The 23,542-nt window shown below is 49.3% G+C and overlaps 1 long non-coding RNA gene across 1 annotated transcript; it reads right to left on the reverse strand.

The window, feature by feature from the left end:
• Window positions 1-7,739: 7,739 nt before the first annotated feature.
• LOC141725909 (uncharacterized) lies at window positions 7,740-20,933 on the reverse strand. The gene is made up of 3 exons (XR_012577469.1): window positions 20,798-20,933; window positions 9,996-11,476; window positions 7,740-9,752 (listed from the first exon to the last, which is right to left on the reverse strand). It is a non-coding gene; the product is annotated as an uncharacterized LOC141725909 (long non-coding RNA).
• Window positions 20,934-23,542: the final 2,609 nt, after the last annotated feature.

Genomic DNA, 23,542 nt, shown 5'->3' on the forward strand with positions numbered 1-23,542 from the left:
AAATGCAACCTACCCTAAAACCCTACCCACTAGAGTCAGCAAAGTCCCAACCGGCCATGCGGAAGCCTTTCAGACAGACCGCGCTGCCAGGTCGGACTCAGACCCAATCCTTCGTATGTTAGAAGCTACCTTTATATCCCTGAATGAATCCAACCCTAACCTAACTGAATCCTGCTGGCTTTGCTACGATGTCAAACCCCCCTTTTATGAAGGAATCGCTTTAAACACTCCCTTCAGTTACTCCACAGCCGATGCCCCTCACCAGTGCAGATGGGAAACCCCTCGCAAAGGAATCACCCTGAGTCAAGTCACAGGCCAGGGCAGATGCTTTGGCAATGCAACCCTAGCAAGGCGGAGAGGCAACGTCTGCACCAAAGTTGTCAAGCCTAACAGGAAAAACAATAAGTGGGTAGTCCCATCCGCACCTGGGATGTGGGTTTGCCAGTGATCTGGAGTGAGTCCCTGTGTGTTCCTTGCCAAATTTGATGACTCTAACGACTTTTGTGTCCAAGTTCTGATTGTTCTTAGGGTCCTGTACCACTCAGATGAAGAAGTGTACCACCTTTTTGAGGAACCCAGCCGGCTCCACAAAAGAGAAATAATAACAGGTGTAACTATCGCTATGTTGCTCGGTTTAGGAGCAGCAGGAACGGCAACGGGTGTCTCAGCCCTAGCGACACAGCACCAAGGACTGTCCCAGCTGCAAATGACAATCGATGAGGACCTGCAAAGGATCGAGAAATCCATCTCCTTCCTGGAGAAGTCAGTCTCCTCTCTCTCGGAAATGGTCTTGCAGAACAGGCGAGGTCTGGACCTCCTGTTCATGCAGCAAGGAGGCCTGTGTGCCGCCTTGAGAGAGGAGTGCTGCTTCTATGCAGACCACACAGGAGTTGGAAGAGACTCCATGGCAGAACTCAGAAACAGACTGGCTCAGAGGCAGAAGGACAGGGAAGCCCAGCAGGGCTGGTTCGAATCCTGGTTCAATCAATCACCATGGCTAACCACTCTGATTTCTACCCTAATAGGTCCATTGGCATTGCTGCTTCTAGCAGTTACCTTCGGACCTTGCCTGCTGAACAAGCTGGTCTCATTCGTTCAGACCCGCCTGGAACGGGCCAACATCCTGTTCATTGGGCGGCGAATCCAACCAGGGAACACTGCCAGCCACAAGTCCTGAACTTGACTGGCGAAAACTTACTCAGATTTACCAAACCCCCTTTTCCTTATCGAACTACAACCTTATACCTCATTTCAGTATATGACTACCTCATTCATTTGTGAAAAAGGGGGGGGAGATGTAGCAGATAGGGCCTGGCGTTCGGAAGATCTCGTGATGTTACGGGAAGACAGGGCCCCTATTCCCTTAGATAAGAAAATTAACATAGGAATGCAGCCCCCTGAACCAGATGCCAGTAACTTTCCATTTGCCCAGTAACTTTCCATCCCCTACTAACCATAGATGGTAAAGACAGATCTTCGCCTGACGTAGAAGCCCCTTAGACTATAAAACCCCACGAGAAGAGAGAATAAAGGCCTTTGACCATCCACCAAATTGGTGTTAGCGTGTTTCTTAGGCCCGAGCAGCCCTGGGGAAATGGGCCGCCGTGCTCTTTCTTGAAACCAGGTCGCCAGCCTTCTATCAGAAGGCAACAGTATTAGAAATATAACTTAATAGGATAAAGTAGTTAAGAAATTTAAAAGGACTTATAGATGAAGGACAGGAACGATTGTATTAAGAATGAGAATGTTAATTTTGTTGATGGTTGTGATTGTTGCTTTGTGTTTCCCCCGTCTGCTTGGATTTTTGCAAAGGGCCCTGCAAAAATCCACAGCAGCTGTATTTACAGTTCAGAAACAAAAAGGAGGAACTGTGGAAGGCGCTAACAGTGGGCCTGTTAGCTAAAGGAGTGAGAAGAAAGCTGAGAAGCAAGAAGGAGCTGATAAGGAGCTCTCTCCAAGGCTGTAACTAAGGAGACCAAGAGAAGTGAGGAACTGAAGAAAGAACTTTGCAGCTGGACGAAGTAATTTTAGAAAGTCAGTTGAAGTCACTGTAACTTTTCACCAATGATGTTACGTTGATTTATTGTGGCCAATAGTTAGGGTAGAAGAAGTATAAACAATTAGAAAGTGTATAAAAGTTCAGCCATGTTTGATAATAAAGAGTTGCCATCTGGGACTGCTTGTTGTCTCTGCTTTGTGTTGTGGCCACCTCTACAGTGACACCTTTGCAGCTTTGAGGACTATGCCAGGGGACTCCTGAACATGCTCCAGGGTCAGGAAATCTGGGCATTTGAATAAAAAAGTGCTATGGAATGGGGGAGGCCAGATCCAAAGCTCCCAGTATTTGCCGTCGGTGCTGTAATGGAAGGCATTATGCTAATCAACAATGTTCCAAGTCGTGGATTTTAAGAGCATTTGATATCAGGAAACAGAAGATGAGGCACAGGGTGGCACCGCACACAGACACAAATGCCCCAGCCGATGCCTCAGCGCAGACCACAGCAAGTCCCAGCCCAGCCGCCACAAGCAGCCTTTGCCTGACCATTGCCAATTTACAACCATCCACAGCAGGGAGCGCCGGACTGGACCTGGTCACCTCCATCACAGTAACGTTACTTGAGTCATCTGTTCATTTGCTTCCCACAGGAGTTTTCGGACCGCCCGGGCAGCGTGTGCATGCATTGTTTATGGATTGGTCATCCACCTCCTTGATGGGACTTTTTGTTCTCCCTGGGGTTATAGACTCTGACCCTGATAATGAGAATATGATCATGGCCTGTACAATTCCATCGGCCTTTCACTGTTCCCCAAGGAACTTGAATAGCTCAATTGATATTATTTCCCCAAACCATGAGCATACTTTTCACAGACATGACGTGAAAAAGGGGATTTGGGTCTACTGCAACACCCCAAGTATGCTGGGTAAAACTTAAATTAGAACAACGCCCCACATGCTGGTGTACTCTGACACCAAAAGGACAAAAGATAACACTTGACAGCCTCATAGACACAGGGGCTGAAGTTACAGTTATCTCTCAAGCCAAATGGCTCTCACAGTGGTGCCTTGCTGAAGTGCTCCAGGCATTTGCAGGCATTGGAGGAAGCAGCTGCAGCTGTCAAACCACCACTTGATACAGATCAAAGGCCCCGAGGGACACTGTGCCTCAGTCATACTGTTTGTATTACCAATGCCAACGGTACTGCGGTGGGGCATGTCCTCTCCCAATAGGGCTTTGGAATTCAATCACATTTTTAATGGGGACCATTGGAGCGCGACACTTTAAAACTAACCTGGAAAACAGAGAAACCAGTTTGTTTGGATCAATGACCCCTACCATTACAAAAACTTTGTGCATTAAAGGAGTTGGTCCAACAACAGCTCCAGAAAGGGCATATTGTCCCTGTCCCTTCCACTCGTCCTTGGAATTCTCCCATGTTTATTACCAAAAAACAAACTGGCAAATGGCATTTACTCCATGACGTTTGAAAAACGTAGCTATGAAGGTCATAGAGGCCATACAGTCTGGTCTCCCATCTCCTACCATGATTCCCCAAACTTGGCACTTGACTGTTATAGATTTAAAAGATTGTTTTTTAAACATTCCTTTGCATCCTGATGATGCTCCTAAATTTTCCTTTTCAGTTCCAAGCACAAACATGCAGGTGCCCTTACAGCGATATCACTGGATAGTTTTACCTCAGGGCATGAAAAACAGCTGTACTATTTGCCAGTGGTATATTGCTAGGTCCTCAGTTCTGTTCATCAACAAATGCCCAGTGTTCTTTTGTACCATTCTATGGATGATATTCTTGTAGCAGCTGAACAACAGGAAGTCACAGAGAAAGCCCAAGTTAGCCCTTGTCACCAAAGCTGTAAATCAGGCAGGGCTTTGCATGGCTCCCAAAAAGGTACAAAAACATCCTGCGTGGAGGTATTTGGGGTGGTGCGTTGGAGTCTATTCAATTTCTCCCCAAGCTCTGCAAATTCAGACAAATATTTGCACCTTACGTGATGTGCAAAAACTTTTGGAAACAATCAACTGGGTGCACTCCTTGTTAGGGATTTCAAATACAAAGCTAAAAGTCCTTTGTTTCAATAGTTAAAAGGAGATTCAGATCTTTTATCACTTAGACAACTTAGATATCATGTTCAGCAGGCACTGCAATGCCCGACTGATGCCATAGTAAGCCAACAAGCTGCAAGCTGGGCACCTGACCTGCCTTTTTTAAAAATAAACTTGCATCCAGCAAAACAGCCCCATGCCTTGATGTTTCAATGGGACTCCAAGGCACCAGACTCTTTGTTTATCACTGAATGGATTTATTTACCACACCAAATGACTAAAACCATTAGTACCCAACATGAAATGATGACCCAACTGGTTGTTAAGGTGTGACAAAGACTCATTTCTCTTGCAGGAGGGGAATTTCCCACTATTTTCCTACCTTTAACCACCTTTTATTTGAATTGGGTATTTCAGGAATCAGAGGCTCTTCAGATATCCTTTGCTGAATTCAGTGGACAAATCTCAATACATCCTCCAAAACATGAGCTGTTTTGACATATTTTAAAAGCTTTTTTAAGCTTTTATATTTTTTCAATTGACAGAGAAACCCAAGAGGAGTGAGGTTCCACTTCAAGGCTTAGCAGTATTTACAGATGGTTCTGGTCACTCTCAGAAATCCGTGGTAGTATGGAGAGACCCCTCTTCTAGTGCCTGGAGAGCAGATGTATCCACAGCTCAGGGCTCCCCCCCAAATTGTTGAACTTGCTGCTGTTGTCAGAGCTTTTCAAAAGTTTTCTGTTCCTTTAATCTGGTTACAGATTCAGCTGAAGTTGTAGGAATTGTGATGAGAGCTGAAGCATCGGTTTTGAAGGAGGTTGAAAATTGTCAACGTTTTTATTGGTTGCAGCTCCTCATTTTTTCCTTTGAAAATAGAACATTTCCTTATTTTGTTAAGCATATTTGATTGCATACAGAACTTCCCAGATTTTTAGCTGAAGGGAACAGGCAAGCTGACCTTTTAACAATGCCTGTATGAGAATCTGTTCTACCTAATAAGATAGAACAGGCTAAATTGAGCCATTCCATTTTTTCACCAAAATGGTGTCACTTTGATTTGGCACTTCGGCATTAGTAAAGCCCAAACTTCAAGAATTATTGCTGTTTGTCCTGATTACCAAAAGTATTCTTTTCTCTCTATTGTAGGAAGTATTAATCCCAGAGGGTTTCAGAGCCTTCAGGTCTGGCATCAGACATTACGCATTTTTCTGCATTTGGGCATTTAAAATACATTAATTCCTCTTTTGATATCTTTTCTGGTGCTCTTTTTGCATCTGCCCATTCAGGGAAAACACCTTAAGATGTCTCTAGACACGCTGCTGCTTTTGCAATGCTTGGTATACCATCTGAAGTAAAGACAGGCGATGGCCCAGCTCATACTTCCTGTCAAGCTGCTATCTTTTTTGCCTTATGGGGAATTCTTGTATTTGTGGGGTTCCCAGACCAAGGAAGGAATGATGAATCTGACTCCATGTTCTTAGAAGGCTAATTTATTATTTTATTATATTTTACTATATTAAAGAATGGTATACTAACACTATATTAAACTACACTAAAGAAGACAGAAAGGAGACTTACAGAAGGCTAAAAGATACTAATGACAAACACATGACTCCTTCCAGAGTCCTGTCACTGCTTGACTGTGATTGGTCATTAAGTCAAAACAATTCACATGAAACCAATGAAACAATCACCTGTTGGATAAACAATCTCCAAATACATTCCAAAGCAGCAAAACACAGAAGAAGCAATGAGATAATATTGTTTTCCTTTTTCTCTGAGGCTTCTCAGCTTCCCAGGAGAAGAATCCTGGGCCAAGGCATTTTTCCAGAGAATATGACTTCCACAGGGAATTATGCACAAAACAGGTGTTGCTCATTCCCCAACAGGCCAATCTGTCACTGAACGGGCTCATGGCTCCCTCGAACGTCTCTTGGTACAATAGAAAGGGAGGGCCAGAGATAGCACCCCTGACAAGAGACTGCAGAAAGCCCTTTATGTTTTAAAATTTTTGAATTGTTATTTGATGGACCCCAACCCACCGATTGTTCGACATTTTAATTGTAATTCACAATTGCAACAAAAGGGAAAAAAACCCTGCCTTAATGAAGGATCCAGAATCTGGTAAGATATTGGGGCCTGATTCTTAGTTCACATGGTGTCACCATTGAGTCAGGAACAGGAGTCAGGTGACACATGAAGTCTAACTCTCTTCAGGAGACTAATATTAATTTTATTAGAAACCCGTTCCTTTTTATACACTGCTCTGAAACAGGTGGACCTGATTGGTCATTTAATCAACACACTTCACATGATTGGCTACTTAAGGAAACACACTTTAGTAAACCTCTTATGAGAAAACAACTGTTCAAAACACCAGCTGCAACATTGTTTTAATTCTTTCTCTTAGACTTCTCAATACTCCCCTGAACAATTCCTGGGAAAGTTTATCTGGCTTTCTCTCTCTTACCAGGCTGCCAGTATCCACAACCTGGGGTAGAGGTTTTGCTTGTGTCTCCATAGAGAATGGTCCCATGTGAATTCCAGCAAAGAATGTGACGCCGTTTTGAGAATCTTTGAGTGCATGCCCTGAAGATTCACCTTGAACACCAATACTGGCAGAGAACCCTTGTGAACAGGACCTCAACACCACATCAGCACCTGTTTAACCTCTAACAGACTTATGCCCTTGGGAAAATGGTTAAGGTTACCCAGTGGTATCAGCGTTAACAGGGCTAGGAAAACTTCTGGGGGACTGGAAACTTGGTGGATGGATAAGAAATTTCGTTAAAATAGCCTTATATGTATTAGGCATTGTATTATGTATTGTTATGCTTATTCTTTGTATTTTACAGTGTGTGAAAGAATTAATAGACAAGTCACGTAAGAGTGTATTTTTGTTTGAACAGATAGGGGGAGGTATGGGGAATAAAACAGAGAGTACAATGGAACTGATAAAGGGGCCTGTTATCTGAGGACTGATCAAGCAGAAACCATGGGAAAGACAGACACAGATAAAGGTTCTCAGGGCAAGAAGTGACCAAGAAAAATATTGTGAGACTTAGTGATAAGATAATGTTAACAGGTGACATGATGTCCTGAAGAATGTGTAACCAGTGGGGGACTATTACCGAAAATAGAGCCCTATGTAAGTACCATACAAGTAAAAATCTCTATAAACCCCTGGTATACCATGCTGTAGTGTGTTGTAATGTCCTGTTTTAGACTTCCAGGTCCCGGGTCCCTTCCCAGGTGTGCCAATACCCATCTCCCTTCCCCCCTCGCCCCCTTGCTGACTGAGTCCTATCAATCAGGCTTAACATTCCAACAAGGTGTCGTGTGGTTGTTGAAGTTCAAAGGATGCCCCTCAGGCCCAGAGGTCATTGGCCTGTCTAGGTGTCCCTCATCCCTTGAGACCCCGCCCCTCCCACCTGGTTGGTGGCTCACCTGTCCCCTCCCCTCCCGTCCTCTTGAAATTAAAAGGTGAGTCCAGCCATGCAGTCGGGTATTCTGCTGGAGCTCTTCCCAAGATTCAGACCTGTGTCACCATGGAACAAACCTCTGGATATTAAACCCTCCAGCAGAATCCTCTCCTTTTTTCTCTTCACCTTCGCCTGAAGTCTTCTTCCTGAGGTAAACAGAGTTCCTCACAAGCCTGGACTTGCTTAGGGCCCAGCTGCAACCACCAGCAAGCTATAGGTGTCTCTGGGGTGATACACCACAGATGCTGCCTTCGGCCTAGCAGCGAGGGTCAGACTGGCCCAAGCACAATCTAACTGGTAATATTGGGATTCATATTCCAATATTTGGCGTCCCTGGGTCGGCACGAACCACCAATACCCAATAAAACTGGCTTCTGATCTAAATTCGGATATCCCTGTGTCTCCATCATCATTAACTCCCCTGGGTGGAGGGAAAAGTTTGGAAAGATTCCTTTCCCTTATCTTTGTCCTGCTGTGATTTGATTGGTAATAAATTCACTCCCTGTGCCGAGGCTGGGTCTATTTTGCCAATGCTCTGGGCGGGATCACTCCCATTCCTGCTCTCAACTCCCAGGCCTCTCCACAGCCAATCAGAGAATGTGATGAACAAGAGTCAGCCAATCAGAGACAGCAGGTCTGATGACTCACCACTTGCTGGGCAGACCCTCAGCACCCAGTGTTCCTCACCTGGCCCACACCCTCCCTGCCCAGTCACGCCCCAATACTCCCTGCCCAATCACAGGAGGTCTCAGCCAGGTGCAAGGCCACCGGAAGGGGCTGTGGCTGCCACCAGCTCAGGAGCTCTGTGGGCAGAGAAAAGGGGGTGACACCGGGACTGGGGACACTCACAGGGCGTCCCTTAATTACGCCTCCATTTGTGTTGGCTCAAGTGAGAGCTTCCGGAGAATCTATTCCCACACACAGGACACTCATTGGCCCTCTGCCCAGTGAGGATGTGCCTGTGGGTGACAAGGGTGGAGTTGTGCCTGAAGCTCTTCCCACAGTCGGGGCAGCGGAAGGGCCTCTCCTCTGTGTGAATCTGCTGATGTACTGAAGCACAGACAGACAACTCTTCAACTAATTAAAGCTGAAAAGAAGGGTATTTTATTGCAGCGCTGGACACATGAGGAATCATTTCCAAATGCAGGTGCAAGGAGTTGCAGACTCCTGCTCTCTATTTATACAGAAAAGGCTTTACATATCCAAGCAGTTTCTAAGGAGGTGTAGTATATAATCATTATCTGCCCACTTTGTATTATAATCAGCTGAATACCTAATATGGCTGCACAATTGCACTCGCTTAAGTTGGGTCTGTGGGATTTTGAAATAAAGGAGTGGGCGTATGGGAAGAAGAAAGCTCTCTTTCTCATGGTAAACTCTTCACCCATGGCCAGTTGGCAGGACTTTTTGATCTGCTGGTCATGCCCCAAGCCACTCCGAACTGTTTGATTATTCTTAAGGCAAGATATTTCCATGGTCTCTGCTTCTTCACAATTGCTACATCTACCCCTGCCACTCCTAGCTTTACTTTTCAAATATATTTGTTACTCTTTCACTAAGGTATGTGAGTTTTGCTAGCTAACTTAGCTTCTTAACCAATTTTAAAATCTTAGCTCAAATATGTAATCTTCTACTATCTCACTTGTACTCCCAGCTGGCCCCTTGACTCATCCACACTTTTCAATAACTGTAAATACATTTCCAGCTCACCCCTTGACTCATTATGATGAGATTGCAGCTGCTCAGAAACCACTTCCTACACTCAGGACACTCATAGGGCCTCTCCCCAGTGTGGACCTTGCAGTGATTGATGAGGTTGGAGCTCCACCCAAAGCCCTTCCCACACTCCCCACATTTGTAGGGCTGTGTCCCCATGTGGACCACCTGGTGCTGGATCATGTCTGAGCTCCAGAGCTCTGGCTGAAGCCCTTCCCACATTCCAAGCACTTGTGGGGTTTCTGCCAGCCATGAGTTGTCTCCGCCACCTCTGAGTTCCAAATGGATCTCCAGCTGCCTTCTGGATACAGGGGGCATCTTTCCTCCTCACAGCTCCCAGGGCTGCGTTTGCAACTCCTCCTTATATGGCATTTCCAGGGCTTATCCTCCCCATTGGATTCCCATTCCATAGAGCTGCTGAAAACTGCCTCTTCCATGAGGTTCTGCAGCAGGGATTTGCTCTCCCTGGTCTCTGTCTGCAGCTCAGTGTCTGGGGTAAGAAAAGGAAAGGAAGGAATGAGGAAGAAAGAAGGATAGAATGAGAAAGGGAAGGAGCTATGGAAAAGGACAGGATGGGATGTGCCTCTGTGCCAGAGGGAAGGGGAAGGAGATCCCCCCAGTTCATCCCTGGCAGGACGGCATTGGTAGTGGGGTTGTCCTGCAGCCAGGGAAAATGTTGGGCTGAGACATGGAGCAGAGGAGAGGGGGAAAGGGGCAGCGACTTCCTTCTCACCTGCCTCATGTCCCAGGCCATCTTCCTTTTCCTCGCAGCCTCCTCCATCTCCATCCAGACAAAGTTTGGGATTGACAAATCCTGGCTTGGGGGAAAAACAACATGTGAGACCCTTGGTCCTGCTTCCCAAGCCCAGCTCGAGAAGTAACTGCCCTGTTCACAGGCAGGCAGGCCCAGACCCTGCTCATCTCCAGCTTCCCCCACCCCTGCAGGCTGCCAGGATCCCCCAGCTCCAAGATTGGCCTTTGCTGCTCTCCCCACTCTGATGCCAATCAGAGCCCCAAAATCAATGTCCCCCCACAATTGGCACCACTGCCCCAGCCACTACAGACAGTTTGCCACAGGAATCTTCCACAATTCTCCAAAAGGGCATCCGCGTCTCACTTTTGGGGCCCTGTAAGATCCAAACATCCCCTCCTCTGTAAACAAACCCTCCCAGAGACCCCCAAATGGATTTGGGGTGAGCTGTCCCTCCCCACTCACCTGTGAGATCTGGGGCATTGATGCTGCCAGGACCAGGGGAGCTGCAGACTCAGTGGGAAAGCGGGAAAACCGTGGGGTTCTGCTGTGGCTCCTCCTCTTCCTCTTCCTGTTCCTGCTCTTCCTTTTCCCATCCTCCGCCTCCTCTCTCCCTCCTCTTCCTATTGCTCCTCCTCCCTGCCCACTCCAGATCCTACTTTCACACCCTTGTCTGTCCCACGGCTGCAGCGTTTGGGTGGAGGGAACCAGAGAACTTCCCATGAGCCCCCCAGCGATGGGCAGGGGGCTTGGGAACCCACCCAGTGCAGATCCATTCCCCTCCAGAGCCCCAGGGAATCACTCCAGGGATCAAGCAGTGGGGACACAATAGGATCCCCACGGAGCCACCCTTCTTCTATCCCATCCCTAACTTTCCCTCCACTCTCCCATCATTCCCCCAACCCAAGAACCTCTCCCAACTCAATTTGGGGATCCCATCCTGTAGTGAAACCCTCAGGTTTAGCCACAGCCCCGTGGAGAATCTGAATAATAGAAATGCTCACACAATAGCGAAGAAGCTTCCTGACTCCAGGGACATCCACCCTATAACCTATCCCTATAGCCATGTAAGGCAATATCTTGTTAACCTTACTATTGGTTACTTATGGTCCCTCTAACCTTTTGCCATCCGTCAGGACTGGAACCGGGCCAAGGTTATAAAAGTAGCATACTGTACCCCTACTAACTCGGAAGAAGTGCTGAGACTCTTCACGAACCCCTCCAATAAAGCCATACATGTGGAACAGCTGGCGTCTTCTCCTCCTCTCTCTACCGTCTGCTGGAGCCTCAAGTCAAGGGAAAGCTACCTAGCAAGCAAAGCTGAAATCATAAGAGCTGGCTAATCACTAAGAGCTGAATATTCGCTGCTTGCTAGGGGCTGACCCGCGGCCTTGGTCTGAGCGAGCTGGCTTCTGGCACTCAGTCCCCTTGGGCGCTGAGCTCTGGAGCTGTCATAGCTTGCCCTAGAATAAGACCAATTAAGGCTCATTTACCATCCCTCTCACACACTGAATCCTCTTTTCCCCTGCACTCCTACCCCTTTCCCATCGTGCCTTCAGTTCCACCTCTTGTCCCTGTGTTTGGTTTTGGGGGATCCAGGCCCCTCCTGCTCAGTCTCAAGGGATCACATCCCCCTTTTCCCTCAATTCATGCAGCTCCTGGATGCTTTTTCCTGGGAGCAATCCCTGAGTTTTGGGACTTTTGGGGTGTAGCTAAGAAGTGTGACAGCTCTGTCTGGCGTGCCCCTCCCTGTTGTGGCCTCTCAGCTGCCCCTGACACCCTGGGGATGCTGGGATTTCCCTCCTGGGACAAGAATGTTCATCCCCTTCCAGGAGCCCAATGCCTGGCTGGGGCTTCAGGTCAGGGGGTCCTTGAGCAGCTGCCCCAGAACCTCCCCCTGGGTCACCCAGCAGAGCCAGAGCCACTTGGCCTGGGTTCCCCAAAGGCCTCAGCAAGCTCCAGGACCCTCCCAGGAACCCTCAACTCCCTCCAACCCAGCATCCCCCACATGCCCTATAAGTTTTCCCCATGGCACTGGCCATGGCCATGTCCCCACAAGTTGCTGGCCATGTCCCAACATGTCCTCACCCATGGCTGTCTCCCGACCATGTTTCCATCCCTGTCATTGTTCCCCACATCTCCATCCATGCCCGTGTCCACACATGTCCCCATGAATGGCTATGGCCCCCTCCATGTCCATGTGTCCCTATGTCACTCTCCATGTCTGTGTCCCACCATATCTGTGTTGTACCATGACCACAGCCATGTCTTAGTTCAATGTCTACTTTTACCTCAAGATTAGATATTTTAAACGCATGAAGAGAAATAAAAAAAAAATCAAGACCATAACAAAAGGATTTCAGTGTCCATGCTGGCTGAGGATCCACGTGCTTGGGCAGAAGGCAAGAACCTTTTCTGGTGGAGTTTCTATCCCACTGTCTCCAAAATCTTGGTCTTTTCCCCAGTTTTTCATCATTTGGCTATGGAAGACACCCTTGGGCAATAGGACATGAAAATCATGGAATCCCTGAAGTTGGAAAAGACCTTGTCCCAGTTCAGGACAAATTTGGGAGAGAACCCCCAAAGGGGGTCCTCTAGACAGCAGACTGAATTGGCCCCTCCCCCAACTGGTTCAGGAAAAATAAAAGACCTCCTTGAAGAAAAGTGGAAAAACCTGTTTATTACGCAATAAAACCTAAACAGTATTAAACAATAAAACCTCTTGCTGCTCTAAAAGAGAAACAAACTCACGAAGTCCCTTCCGTGGGCTGTAGCTTGGCTCACTCAGTCTCTTATCAGTCCCTCTGGTGCTGGAAATGCAACGGCCCAGGCCCGGCCTGGTGGGCCACAGGTGTGAGCTGCCAGTGCTCCCCTGGGTGTTCAGGCCAGAGCAGGTTTAAACAGGTCCAAAGAAAAGGGAAAAAACCCCACAGTCCAGGGAACTTCTTTGCCTCAGCTAGCTAAAACTAACTAAAAGCAAAGGAGAGCTCTGTCCCACTGTCTGTCCAACTGCAGACAACACAGCACAGGAGCAGGAATGTGGAGGAGTGAGTGCCGAGTCTGAAAACAAACTCCGTGCTTCTTCTCTCCCCCTTTCACTCTCAGGACAAGTCCTAAAGGTACAAAACTTATTATTCAGCATAAACAGAACAGACTGGGGAAACAAGAATCATATAGTCCAGTCCACCCTGAACATAACTTCAACACCATTCAGTACTAGCTCATGTTACCAGAAGATAGGAATGAATGCAAAAGATTTTATGTGGTTGAAAGTCGAAATCTGCTGTCCTCAAGGAATTCCCATTGTTGGTCTGTGTCCCAATGGATGTTCCTGCTGCTGCATTTATCTAGCAGCCCACAGGGAACCAGGAAGATGTGAAGCCTCCAAGCCAGGTGTCTTTCCAACACAGATCAGCAGGACCATGGATCACCAGGGCTCTGCCCAACAACTGTCACTGGGGATCATCCAACGTGGATCCTCTCATGACAGATGGAGCTGGAGCAGCACACAAAGCTCTTCCCACACTTGGGGCACTCACAGGGGTTCCCTCAGTGGCGCCTCCGTTGGTGTTCACGTGGGAGGAAAAGGTGGGATTGTGCAGATACAGGGAGGAGTAGAACCTTGTGGTGCCACCTATTTCTGCTCCTCCTTCTCCTCTGTCCCTGCTCTTCCTCACACTCCTCTTCCTCCTACAACTCCTCCTTCTCCTGCACAATCCCACCTTTTCCTCCCACATGCATCGTTTGACCATTTTGTTCCTCAACCCTGCTTCTCCTTCCCTTCTCCTCCTGCCCCAGGCCCAGCACCCACTGCCGGCTCCCTCTTCCCCCCAAACCCACAGCATCCCACGGCAGGGGCAGGGATGGAGCTGGGGCAGGTCGGGCTGGGGCAGCGCTGGGCTCTCGGCCGCTCCCGCCCGCACTCGGTCCCCACTGCAGCCGCTCCCGCCAGGACAGCGCGGGGGGGCCCGGCCTTGGCGCTGCCCCACTCCCACCTCCCCAAATCCCCCTCAAGGGGGGCACACAGATGGGGAACGCTGGGAGCTGCAGGTCTGCCCGGCAACTGCTGAGTCATCAGCGCCATGTGCTATGATTGGCTGAGCACTGCCTGAGGGTGGGGCTGCAGCAAGGGGGGACACCCTGCTCCAGGGGGGACGTCCCACAAATGGGGGACCCCCATGAAAGGAAGAAGAGGAAAGTGTCTTTACAAACAGATGCTGTGAATCTTCTCAGAGATAGAGCCAGGAACTTGTACATAAGGAAGCGACAGGAGAAGCCATCATTTTCAGAAAACGTTATTAATTGATGACACAGACTGCTGCTCAGCCAAGGTCCTGCTAAACTCATGAACTTCGAGAAGAACAAAGACTTCACAGAGCCATGATAACCGTTTGCTACATAAAAATAGGGAGCATATCAAGGGGGTATGTAGTAGGTGGATTGGGAAGTCTGTTCCTTTTAAGTACTCCACCCAATGGGGAAAGGAAGAGGGAGATGCAGCTGAGAAAATTAGGATGATCAGGAGGCTGTGTCCTCCAACAACTGGAAAGACTCCATAGGAAATGTCCCATGGCCTCTGCCTTTCTTTAGGAATTAAATTACTTTTACAGGACTCGTCTGTCTGCTTTGTGGACAGAAACCTCTGGGGTTGTCAAGTTTTCCGCACACCTTGGGACGCGTCTGGAATTCCTTCCACCATATGTAGCAGCGGGCAGTGAGTGCAGCTGAAGGTGCCTCACCCAGTTTGGGTGATCGGCTCCCTTGGGGGACAGCAGCACATGGGATTGATTGGGTACCTGAGTGAGCAGGAGACAGACAAGTGACACAACAGGGCGGGCTCTGAAGAGTCAGCAGGGAGAGAGCACTGAAAATCTCATCAATGAGTGCACTGGGATCTTTGGGGAGTGAACATGGCAGGACATCCATGCAGGGCAGAAAAGAGAAAGCCAGGAAGGGGTCCTGTGCCAAAGGGATGATGATCCCAAACTATCTCTGAAGGGTCCCTTCCGAGAAGTTGAGGGAGTTTGCACATTTCCCCAGAGGTAATTAAGGACTTGGACACCCAGAGAGGCAATAAGGGAAGCGGAGAAGGGATTTAGACAACAGGGGATGAATGGATGGATAGTGTTGGTGTGCTGGGAAGAGACTGGGTGAAGAGGAGTGTGCAGCAATACGGTTAAGGCAAGAAGCAGCAAGAGGAATCTATGTGGTAAGAAAAAGAAAAGAGGAGGAAGAGAAAAATACTGAGGATTGGGATGTTTTTCAGCAGGGTCTTATCCACAGCCTTTGTCAGCTGATCATTTGTATCCCTGGTTTCCAGGAGAGGAAAACAAGGAAGTCAGGGTTTCAGGGGGTTTCTCTGTGGGGGGCAGCGGCAGCACCGGGCGCAGAGCTGCGGCACCGGGAGCACGGGCTGGGGGCCTGTGGGGAGCTGCGGGGCCGGGCCGGGGCTGTGGGGCAGCCAGGGCTCAGCGCCGGGCGCTGCCTGACCCCACCAGCCCCGGGCAGGGCCGGCAGCGGCCCCCGGCCCCCAGGAGGCTGCGGGACGCCCCGGCCGCTGCCCGGCCCCGTGCAGCTGCCGGCCCTGCCCGCCGGGGGGCGCCTTTGGACACTGCGGCAGGACAGGGAGCGGCTCTGGGCTACGGGCTGGGGAGGGCACCCTGAGCACAGGGAGGAGGAGCAAGGAACACCTGGGAAAGGCGGATTATAAGGGAAGGATCAAGATATTCTTTGGGTCGCTGGAAAACAAATGATTTTGCAGAAAGCTCAGCAGCTGTCAGAGGATGAGCACCCACAGGCACTGAGGGGGCTGCAGGAGGGGCACAAGAAGGCCCTGCAGCACTTGGGCACAAAGGCACAGCAGGTGAGTGCAAGAAGGGAGCAGCAAAAGGCCAAGCTGAAGGCAAAGGCCAGGGCACAGTTCCTACAGCCCCTGAGGGATCAACCCCAGGGCCCAAGGGGGCCCCAGCACCCAGGGCATGGCTCGGCCACAAGCACCTGGCACAGGCATTGCCCTCCTCGGCAGGGGAGAGCCCACCCAAACAGCCCCTGGCAAGGAACCAGGGCTCCAGCTGCAGGGCACAAGGACACTGCAAGCACAGACAGCAGCACCCTCAGCACCAGCAAGTCCACCCCTTGATGGACATGGATTGCCAGGGCTGTCACAGCTCCCATCACACCAGGGACCCTCCACACTGGAGCCCTTGAGAACATTCAGGGTGGGTCTGCATTGAGAGGAGGCATTTCCTGATGGACACAGGGGCCTCTCAATCCACCCTGAATCTCAGACCTAATGGGCAAAACAGTAAAGGAATATTTTAATTTTTAAGGGAATGAGTGGGAAAGATGAGCAGGTATGATTTGTTCAACCACTATTAGAAGCTGTGGGGGATAGGTTTGAAATAAATTAATTTTTTTTTCCTCCAGTGATTGTAATTAACTATGAAGGAATTTGAGATCTGGATTTTAATACTGTAAAAGGGGATACAGAGGCTAGTTCTGTTCTACCTTTGTGCCAAAACCTGACAAGGATTATGCTGAAGTGAACCCAGAAGTGTGGGAAGCCCCAGAAAAATACAGACAATTTGATATGGAGCCTCCCCAAATGACTTTGAAGCAACCAGGACAAGAAGTGTCTAAAATCAATACCCTGTTCCAAGAGAGGGAAGGAAGGGCTCACAGCCTGGTACTGAGTCCCTGTTAAAGGCAGGGTTTTGGAGCCAGGGATCTCTCCCTACAACACTCCTATCCTGCCAGTCAACAAACTGGATGGATGGACACAAGGAGGAATCACAGAATTTTCAAGTGTTAAAATGAAGATTAACTGAGGTGGCTGAGCTGGGCCTTCCAGACAGGGAAAAAGAATTTGCATTATAGGCAGATATTAAACAGGGCCATGGCAAAGGAATTCTTGTGTTAAAATGTTTAACACAGTGGCCAGAGAGTGGCCTCAATGTCTGCAGAATTGTGCAGCCACAGCTTCCATAGGAACTGAGGCCTGAAAACTGATGACAACAGTAAGATCTCCTACAGTTCAAGTCTGGCATCAAGATAAAACTTTGACAATCAAAAGAGCCTCTACATGGATGAGCAGGGCTTGGTTATTACAGTATGAAACTTCTCCAATGGCACAGGAGGATTTAGAACTGAGGACAGGGCAAGGGTTTAACCCAGCCTCCTGTTTGAACAGCCTGGAGAGGGGCTGGCAAGGAACCCAGGACTGCACTCAAGGGACAGAGCTCCAGACCCAGGCTGGGACAGATTGATGGGACATTCCCTGGCCTGAGGGAGAAAATGTGTTTGTGGATGGCTCTGCAAGGGCAGCAGAAGGGAAAAGAGCTACAAGACAGGCTGTTATTAAGGAAGGGCAATCAGACACAGCGCAGGTCACCGCCCCATGCTCAGCTCAACCCGCGCAGCTCTGGGTGCTTGTGAGAGCCTGGCACTGAAATGCCCTGAGCAGGAAGGCTTCAATATCTTCTGCTGACATCATGGCACCTAACAGGGGGGCAAAAGCAATTCTGACTGCTTCAGCAATCACTGCATCAATTATACAGGTATTTTAAAAAAGAATAATTTCAAATTTAATTTATAAAAATAAATTATTTCTCTAATTGTGCTTCTTTTCCCTTTGCTTTGGGGAAAGGAGTCTTGAATTATTTTTTATAGGATGTGACAGCATTCAATAGAGATGAGCTTAACATGTTAATAGACTGGGAACAGCCCAACAGACACCCACAGAGATAACGACCAGCAACAAAACATCAACATTGCCCAGCAGCAAACAGCAACCAACACCTACCCCAGGCACTGCCCCCGGCAGAGCTGGAGACACCTGGGCTGGAAAAGGTTGAGAAGGAAATCCAGGAGTGTGGAGACCGAATTCACATCAGAGGGGAAGAAATCCGGGTCCAACAGGAAACCAAATACTAAGAACAACCCAACTTCTAAACAATGAATATTAAACCAATGGATTTATATTGTGTCAGACTGTAGAAAGTTCAGGATAAATCTAGTAAAACTCACATGTTATGGAATGATTTTTCTCTACACAGCCGGGCTATATGCGGATGAAATTATTTCTGTTGCACATCCTGGCCAGAATCAAGTAATGCCTTGATTATCTAACACTAAAAATATTGTTGGAGAGTTTTTGTTCTTCCTCCAGATTCAGTGCTAAGATTACAACATCAGAATGTTTTTTTCTTAACAATCTTACTTTAATATTGTCAGTTACGTTTGGACCAGGGTTCTGAGAGCCAATTTTTATTCTTCAGGGAAGTAGCAGAAATTTTTATTGCGGAGGGAGGTTTTTGTGTATGCGTATGCATAGGCCTTAGTGATGGCAAAATTTTGTTATGGGTTCTTCCATATTCACTTTAGCTGCCTTTTAAAACCTAGAAGAGCATTAAAGGTGACCGTTTACCTTGTAAACAGTTAACAGAATATTGTTTAAAAAAAGCAGAAAAATAAAAGCAGTGGAGGGGAGGGAACACATGAGATACCAGATTGCTGCACTGGAACACAAGGTTCAGTTTAAGACTGCTGGGCAAAGTGTGGACAATGCACCTGGGTCTCTTGCCTGGGGCAGGAATTGGGCTGATTCCCTCTGCCCCTCACCCCAAGCTCTGCCTGCTGGCACTGATGGAATTTGCACAGCTCAAGGCAGAGCCCAGGGGGCTCTGACCTTGCAACAGAAACCGTGAAGCTGCAAAAGGAAACAGCAAAAGGAAAATGTTGTGAAAACTTCACTAAAATAAGTGGGGGGGAATCATCCCTCTGCCCACTCCAATATGTGCTGTCACTGTCTATGTTATATAGGGTGTATCAGAGCACTGGGGATTTTTGCTGCCAAAAATTCAGGGAAATCGGTTGGGAATCCAAGGATTTGATGATTTAATTAGAGAAAAGTGGTCAATTGATGCAGCCCTGGCTCCTGAGGAAGGGCCCAAAAATGGGGAAAAGATGAACGGCCAGCAGAACAAATCCTACAACATCATGGACCAGCTCCTGGGAACCCAAACCAATTCATATCAGGAGCCACAGAACCCATTTCTCATTTCAATGGCATCATTAGATTACAAGCTGCCCTTGCAATAATAACCAACCAGACAGCTCCAGCTCCTGACCTTCCTGCTGAGCAATGAACTAAAATGAGGAACACAACACTTAACCATAGGATGGGATCAGATCATCTGTTAGCAGAAAAAGGAGGAGTTTGTGGAAAATTAAATGACTCAAACTGCTGTTGGCAAGGAGATGACAATGGAAAAGTGGTGAAACAGAAAACAAAGGAAATAAGACAGCAGCTCAGGCACCAATCCAAACGTGGAAGGAATGGGAATGGGACACATTTTCGTGGCTCCCTGGCAGACCATGGGTTAAACAATAGCTGTTTCTCCTCTTATGTGCTACAGTAACTCTCATCTTTGTACCACACGCCACACCTTGAGAGTGCAGCTCATTCAGTAGGTGAGCAAGGGGATTGTTATAGATGGGTAATATGACGATTGGCTCTTGGAATTAAGGGATGAATACTTTTTGTATGTTAAGAGAAACTTTGCTGATGTATGGTTACGTTATTTTTGTTTGTAATTTGGACAACCTCTGTTCTCCTCGTTGTCCCCTATCCCCTCCTGTACCGTTGCCACTGGAGAGCCTCGGTTGTCAGGGTTGTCGGGGTCACATGGAGGGAGGGCGGGCACATGTGCCCCTTGCATAGGGCAGGCAGAAATGGGGAACACCGCACCTCCAATCGAGCTGCATGAAGTTCTCCATCAATGACGGCAAGGAAGAGTTGACTGGCATTTGGGAGGTGCCAGGGTTGACTGATGAGACACCAGCGTAGAAAAGGTGGAGCAGCCTTTTAGTGGATGAGCATCTGGCAGATAGGCATGCTGGCAGCACTCTCCCTTTTACCTTATTCAGTCCTTTGTTTTGTTTGTTTCAGTTTAATAAAACTTTAAAATTTTAAAGTAAATGGTCATTTCTCACAGGTATGCAGGTGGCAGCCAGGCCTGCTGATCCAGAAATGCCCAGGAAATGACAGGGAATGAGGTAATTGAAAATAATACCTAAACGAAAGAGGACCCAGTTAGAAAAAACAAGTCAATGTGATAATCTGCTTGGAGATGGGGCCAGTGACTTGTAGTAACGGGAGAAACCATCAGTGTCAGAAAATGTTACTAATTAACTAAGACTGCTGCTCAGACTAAGTGCCGCTGAAATCCTGAGCATCGAGAAGAAAAAAGACTTAACAGAGCCACGAATATCGGATGTTATATGGGGGGGGAGGGTTTGCATCGTAAGGGAGACATGCAGTTCGCGGCTCAGGAAGTCTGAACCTTCCAAGTACCTCAGCCAGTGGCAAAGGGAGAGGGAGATGAGGATGGGGAAATATAAAGGAGCCTGCATTTAAGAGACACCTGAAGGAAATTGCCCAAGGCCTCTCCCTCTGCTCAGCAATAAAGTCACTTTTATAGGACTCCTCTGTCTCCTCTGGGCACAGAAACCTCCGGCCACGGCAATTTCCCCGCACAGCCCCGGGCACGGGGCAGCCCCCTCTGTCCCAGCCACAGGAACCGGGCCGAGCCAGAGCGCCGCTCCGGCAGCGGCTCCTGCCGAGGCAGCGGCCGCAAGGAGACCGCGGGCAGCCGCTCCCGCAGCGCCCTCACGCCAGCGGCAACACGGGCCGGACACGGCACAACGAACCCGCCTGAGACCCCTGCCGCCCCCGAGGCCCGCAGCCAGCCCCGAGCCCCCGCACAACCCAGCGCGGCTCCCACCTGCGCTGCGGCCGCCTCCGAGCTCCGCCGCCACCTCACCGCGCTCCGGCCGCTGCCGCCGCTCCCGGCCCGCACACACGCACCGACGAGGGCGCCGCTGCCGAGCCGCGGCCGCTCTCAGCCCGCCACCGGGGCCCTGCTCCGCCCCGCTCCCACCAATCAGCGCGCCACAACCACGACTGACGGCACCACCGCCCAATCGCAGACAGGGGCGGGCTCTGCACGCGGCACAGCCCCGCCCCTCGCTCTCCGGGCCCCCTGGGCTGCGTGAGGGCGGAGGCGGAGCTGAGGGACAGCCTTAGAACGGGCCCGGGCCCGGGGGGATTGAGCTGAAAACACAAAGAAACTTCTCCGCAGCTCCTGCCACGGCATTCTCGACACTGCGGCTCCGTTGGCTCCGGCTCAGCGGGAAGCCCTGGAGCCTCACTTCTCCTACCCCTAATTAGTGGCAGCAGTGCATCACTTTGATTTTCCTCAAAAAGGGAAAACTGCTCAAAACCTTTGTGGATAAGTGGGAGAGGGGAGAGATTTCTGACAGAGAACTTCAAAAACTCAGAGCAGGATTATGAGAAGTAAGTGAAGACCCTTAAATCCAGCTTTCCCCCACGCCTCCCTCCTTCCAGCTGCACCTCCTACCTCGGCAGTGCCGCAGACAGGGAATGGGGCCGGGCTCAGTTCATGCCCCGAGGCTTCTCCCTCTGCTCAGGGACGGGAGTCGCTCCCCTGCTGCACCCTGGGCTCTCTCCCACCGGAGACTTCTCCAGGAACTTCTCCGAGCTGAGTCCATCCCACAGGGCACAGTCCGCTCCAAGTGCTGCAGCGTGGGTCACTGTGCCCTGGGGTCAGTCCTGCCAGGACAGGCTGCTCCAGCGGGGCCCTCTGGCCGCGGGGTCACGGCCTCCTCTCAGGCATCGCCGTGCTCAGCGTGGCTGCTCCGGGGGCTGCAGGGGGATCTCTGCATCCCCATGGATCTCTGCATCCGACACCGCCGTCTTTGGAGGTGCCAGGAATAGACTGAGCTCTACCTGAAGCTCTTCTCACATTCCCCACACCCTTCCCAGCACAGGGAGGCTTTTTCCTCCTCACAGCTCCCCAGGCTGACAAGGAGTGGAAGAGACATGGAGAAGGGAAAAGGAAAAGGCAGAAGGAGAGGAGGGAACAAGGGAGGAAGGAGATGAGAAAGGAACATGGATGGATGTAGGACAGAATGAGGAGAAGAAGGAGGGCAGACAAGGAGCAGATGGGATTTGCCTCCATGGCAGAGGGAAGGGGAAGGAGATCCCCTCAGTCCAACCCTGGCAGGATGGCGTTGGCAGTGAGGCTGTCCTGCAGCGATGCTGGGCTGGGAGATGGAGCAGCAGAGAGGGGAAAGGGGCAGTGATTCCTCCTGCCCTGCCTGGCTGTCCCAGCCTGGAGCGTCCTGGCGCTGCCGAGGCCCTTGGAGCGTCCGGCACTCCGGAGCCCGAAGCTCACGGCTGCTTTATAAAGCTGACAAAGTCGGCAGGATGGGCCTGGGTATGATCTGCAGCAAACTGGGTTTATTGGTACAGGAACAGGGCCCAGAGCTGAACAGGACCCAGGGACAAAGGGTGCAAGCTGAGGGCACAGGGGGTTTTTACGTGGGGTAGTGAGGGTGGAGCTGAGGGTCAGGGTCCAATGGATATGGGGGAAAATGGTGCAGAGGAGGGGTTAAGGGTCGGGTCAGCTAATGGGGAAACAGGGGCAGAGGAATGCAGTAAATTAGGGCCAATGGAGGGACAGAGAGGGAGAACATTCTAGGGACTAAGCAGAGATGGGTAACATGGGTTGAACTAGGGTAATTAAGCCAACAGGCCAATGGGGTAACCTAACTTTACATAAATGAGCATGTGCCTGCAAAGATCTGTGGGAGAAGCAAGCTTCTCACCATAACCTTGAAATCTATTCCTCCCTTTGGGGACCAGTCCTCCATGGGTGGGAGATTAAACTCTAATGGTAGGCCCATGGACCTCCACACCAATGCATTTTCCTTTTCTTTTTTCTTTCTCCATCCAGACAAACTTTCTGATTGGCAGATCATGGCTTGGGAGAACAACAAGGGTGAGCGCCTTGGGTGTTGTGAGAAAGGAGCCTCACACTTCAGAATTTTTAGAAAATTTTAATAAGGGATAAATAGAGACCCATTAATAACAGCACTAGTGCTTGGTGATGGCCTGAGGCACACCTGTTAACCACAGCAACTCTTCTTGTCTCCTTTTCCCCCTCCATTGGTCAAATACATATTCATAATGATTATAGTAATTCAGACATTTCTTTTAACTCGTTTACATGTTCCAGGAATTCTTTAGGTTGGTTTGACCCCCAACTCGCCTTTTTAGAGTACGTGCAGGAATCGTGGATTGCTGTTTTGAGGGTTGTGTGTCACTCCCTCACAAGGGCCCCTGTTCTGTGGTTTCACAGGTGACAGTTATTGACAGTGGAAGGGTCAGTGGCAGGGGTCCTCATCACATCCCTTCCTTAAATGTTATCTGACCATGCAGACGGTTTTAGCTATTTCCACAGGTCCTTTAAATGAACATTAGCTATTTCACAAATATCTCTGAGTCATTCTCATTATTGTCAGTTAGTTACAAAAATAAAAGCATTAGTTATTATTTCACAACTACAGCTACTTCTGCAAAAGTTAACATTCTAATGCACAACACATGGCATCCACTTTAATATTTTGCAAAAGCCAAACTATAATGTATGTTTTTCATACTATCC

This window comes from Zonotrichia albicollis, chromosome 31 (genome assembly GCF_047830755.1).
Source record: "Zonotrichia albicollis isolate bZonAlb1 chromosome 31, bZonAlb1.hap1, whole genome shotgun sequence".
Taxonomy (NCBI): Eukaryota; Metazoa; Chordata; class Aves; order Passeriformes; family Passerellidae; genus Zonotrichia; species Zonotrichia albicollis.